The sequence below is a fragment of the Galeopterus variegatus genome, unplaced genomic scaffold (genome assembly GCF_000696425.1).
Source record: "Galeopterus variegatus unplaced genomic scaffold, G_variegatus-3.0.2 Scaffold10142, whole genome shotgun sequence".
In the NCBI taxonomy this organism is placed as follows: Eukaryota; Metazoa; Chordata; class Mammalia; order Dermoptera; family Cynocephalidae; genus Galeopterus; species Galeopterus variegatus.
The window spans coordinates 32,121-36,247 of NW_007736253.1; the positions used below are offsets into that span (position 1 = coordinate 32,121).

General features: G+C 35.2%; 1 long non-coding RNA gene across 2 annotated transcripts in view; it reads right to left on the bottom strand.

Annotated features, from left to right (window-relative positions):
* Positions 1 to 3,864, bottom strand: part of LOC103609824 — an 8,531-nt gene extending 4,667 nt beyond the window's left edge. Inside the window, exons 1-4 of one of the 2 annotated variants that reach the window (XR_552166.1) lie at positions 3,559 to 3,864; positions 3,379 to 3,448; positions 2,864 to 2,960; positions 1,569 to 1,696 (exon numbers count right to left, since the gene is read on the bottom strand). This is a non-coding gene — a long non-coding RNA (uncharacterized LOC103609824). The remainder of the gene's footprint in view (positions 1 to 1,568; positions 1,697 to 2,863; positions 2,961 to 3,378; positions 3,449 to 3,558) is intronic. The other variant, XR_552167.1, reaches the window with a different exon arrangement.
* Between the last annotated feature and the right edge of the window lie 263 nt (positions 3,865 to 4,127).

Below are 4,127 nucleotides of genomic sequence, written 5' to 3' on the forward strand. Positions count from 1 at the left end.
AGGTTTTGGTGATGGGACACAATAACTAACTACATTGTATATTGACAAAATAGAAAAAAAATAAAAAAAGAGACAAAGAGATATAAAAGCTATATAAGCAACAAATAATAAAGTATTCTTTGCTTAGAAAAAAAAAAGAAATTAAATCAAAATAAAATGTTTAAAAACACAAGTATAAAAATAAACAATAAGACCATTAATGAATATAAGAATCAACCCTTTTCTATGTATTAATAAAAGAAAAAGTTTTTTATTGCCAAACTCTATTGGGAAGAGCAGCCAGTGTATAATTTTGTCCTGTCACCAGAAAGATTAAAAAAAAATTTTTTTAAAGCAGAAAAAAAGATAAAGTTTCACTACAATTGTACTAATAATTTCATAATGTAATTTTTCAAAAAAGGAGGCCTATATGTTTGGAAATTTAAAAAATAATAAAGAACTCATGGGTCAAAAAAGAAATCATAAGAGAAATTAGAAAATAATAAATGTTGAATAAAAATACTACATATAGAAAATTCTTCTAAAGTGGTAGAAGAAAATTTATAGTCCTACGTTCTTATTTTAGAAAAGAATATTGAAAATTAATAAGCTAATGATCCAACTCAATAAATCAGAAAAAAGCAAACAAAAAGAAAGTAAAAGAAAGAAAAATATATAGACAAAAGCAAAACTTATTAAAATAGGAAACAAAATATTCAATAGTGAGACTTGATGAAACCAAAAGCAGGAAATACATTAGAAAATTGATTATTACAACTTTTATCATAATGTCATACTGTCATATTAATGGGGAAAAAGCACATAAGCATGGTAGTAGATACAGACAAACCATTTGGTGAAAAAACTTTATACCTATTCATAATATAAACTCTCCACAAACTAGAAATAGAAAGGAACTTCCTTCACCTGAAAAAGAAAAATCTGCTAAAAAAGATGGAACTTTTGTAGAATTCAGAAGCAAGACAAGGAAACCCTCTACCTTTGCTATTATTTCTCCTTGTACTGAAAATCCTAGCTAGCACAGTAAGACAAGCTAAAAAAAAAATTATCGAAAGGAAGAAACTGCCATTATTTACAATATGAGAAGTCTTCAAAAAGTTAATGGAAAGATTCGTAGTATCTTAATTCCATTTTTCCATGAACTTTTTGAAATATCCTCATATAATAAATTAATAGACAATCCAAAAGAATGTATAAATTATTAAAACAAATAGAATTCAGAAAGGCTGCAGCATAAAATCAATATAAAAAATATAAATCATCTTCCCATTAATCAGCAATTACAAAATGCAGTTAAAAATATACATTTACTACAATTAGAAAATGTAGTTAAAAATACATACTTCATGGTAACAATAGAAACTATAAGGAAATTAGGAGTGAATCTAACAAAACATCCTGCGGATTACATTATTATTATATGGTATATATGGTTTCATATAATATAATGGTTTAAATTTTATAATTTGGTACTAGCTTTTTGTTTTTTGTTTGGCAAGTTATTTTTAATGTGTCAAACTAAACTCTTATTCTTCCTCCTTTTAATAAATTTTTGGTAAAGAGATTACCTTAAAAATCACAACTTCCAGGTGCAGGATATCAGAAAAGCAGGGTAAATAAACTTCTTTGTCTTCATTGGGTAAACGACTTTACCAATGCACCACGGAAATGGACTCATACTGCAATCCCTCAAAGACTGAAAAATAGTAAAATAAGGTGAAATAATTTCTTCTGTTACTGTCCTTCTTTTTCCCCTTGCCTCCTCAAATCCTTATGCTCCACCCTGCCCCCATTTCAATGATATATTCCTGTAAATATATTCCTGTAAATAAAAATTTAAAAAAAACCCAGTATTAGAAGGGGTGTATTGCATGGTAGTTTAGAGCATAGACTCTGGAACCAAATGTTTTGGGTTCAAAGCCCAGCTCAGCCACTTGGTACCATATAATTTGTGGCAAGTTATACAACTTCCCTTGGCCTATACAAACCTCTCTAGTAGAGTAGTTGTGGTTAAATTAAAACATGCAAAGCCCTTCAGAACAGCATCTGGCACATAAAATGTCTTCAGTAAATATTGGCAATTATTACAATTTTCAGTGATTTGAGTCACTGGGGGGAAATTACATAGATTTTGCACATTTGCTTTATACAACCTCCTTTGTTTTCTATCCGAGCATTGCTCTCCCTATGCCCCACACCTTCCTACCCCACTACCCTTTTGGATAGAGGTAAAGACAAGTATAAAGATGTATGGAATGACAGGGAGATGCTTTCAAGTGAAACAGAGCCAACTCTTTTTCTATGCACTACCACCAAACCTGATGTCCAGTTCCTCCTTGGTTGCCAGTGTTATCCCATCATTCATTGACTTATTTATTCAAATATCTGCTTCACTCCTACTGTGTAACAGGCACTATGCCTTGGTAATCCATCCCTTACAGCTCCCAGCACAGTGCCTACCCCTTGCAAGGGCTCCATAAAAGTCTATTAGCATGAATGAAGAAAGGAGGCATCTTTCCTCAGATTACAAAGATCTACGAAACTTGGGTCAGCTTTGGTTTAATTTTTTTGCATTCTGTAAAGCTCACCTGACTAGGAAATTGCTTCTCTGAGAGTATGAAATGGACACCTAAAATACAAATAATATCACTTGCTTGAAAATCTTCTATGGTTGCTACTACTTATGGAATAAACTGCATACTCCTTAGCATAACATTTGAGACTCTGCAACACTCAGTCCTTCTCATAGATTCAAAATTATAGACAAGCTGTTCCTAGAACAAGCCTGTCTTGGGGCTTTTGTTCTGGAAATCCCAGGCCTGAAAAGCATTCCCTCCCCCTCCACATAGCAGATATCACTCACCCTTTAAGGCCCACCTCATGTTTTCCCTTTCTCTTTGATGGCTCATGATTACTACCAGGCAGAGTGATGTGGTCCATCTTCCGTGCTTCCTGAATACCTTGAACAAGCAAACATTATGGCACTTGGGTTTGACCATCATACTGTAACTTTTTTTTAACTTAATAAACTCTCTCCCCTTATAGGAGGACACAGTTTTGAAGGCTCATCTTACAATCCCCTGTTAGCACAGTGCTGGGTATAGGCCTTAGGCCTTCAAAGCATTCTAGTTACTGGTCTTAAACCAGGCATTTTTTAAATGGAAAAATTTTAAATATATGCAAAAGTAGAGAGAACAGTATAATAAATCCCCACATATACGTCATCCAGCTTTAATTTATCAACTCATAAACATTTCATTTATTCTCCCCTGCACCTTGCCCCCACTGAATTACTCTCAAGAAAACCAAGATTCAAGCCTATTTCTCAAAAAAATAACCACAGCGATCGCATCTAAAATATTTAAAATAATTACTTACTGTCATTAAATATCCATCATTTCATCCAAGCATATTTTGTGAAAGAACTGTTGAATGCCTGCATGTGCTTCTATTTTGAAATCGTGGAAAGAAAAGGGAAAAGGGGTGAAAGAACTGGGAAAATGCATAATTAAGTTTCAGAGAGCCTGGATGTCCTAGATGAGAAAGAAAGAATCTGACCTGGTTTAGGGTGGGAGAAATATACTACTTCTTCGGGGGAGGAGGCGGGTGAGACTTCAGGCCAGCTGACGTAGGAGGAGGTGAGGAGCGGAGAATGATACTACCTCCACTGGGAGTGCCTTCTGGATAATCTCACCTCACCTCGGAGCAAGGAGACAGCGCTTTTTTGGAATCTTGGCTTCCCGTTTGTTTGCAGGTGGGAGCGTGGATCTCCCGGAGGCACAAGGTTGGTCTCCCACAAGGATTATGGGACCCGAGCGTTAGTTTTCTTCAGTGGGCCCTGGCAAGGAAGACAGATCCGTGATGGCGGCGGGTTCTTTACAGGCACAGCCTGGCTTCCTCCAGGTTTCTCTCTTACCGTACTTCCTGTATCCTGAGACAGGAAATATATCCCTTCTCTGCCTCCAACCTCTCGGCTCCATCCCATACCCCGTCTGAACATTTCTGCAAGGATGGGTCTTTAAAAACGAGTATATTTAATATAATGTATTTCCATCTCCGCCCCTCCCCAATGCAATTTTAAGATTAGAAGAAATTCAAGTTTGCCTCTAAGTGGTAAACTCTGTATG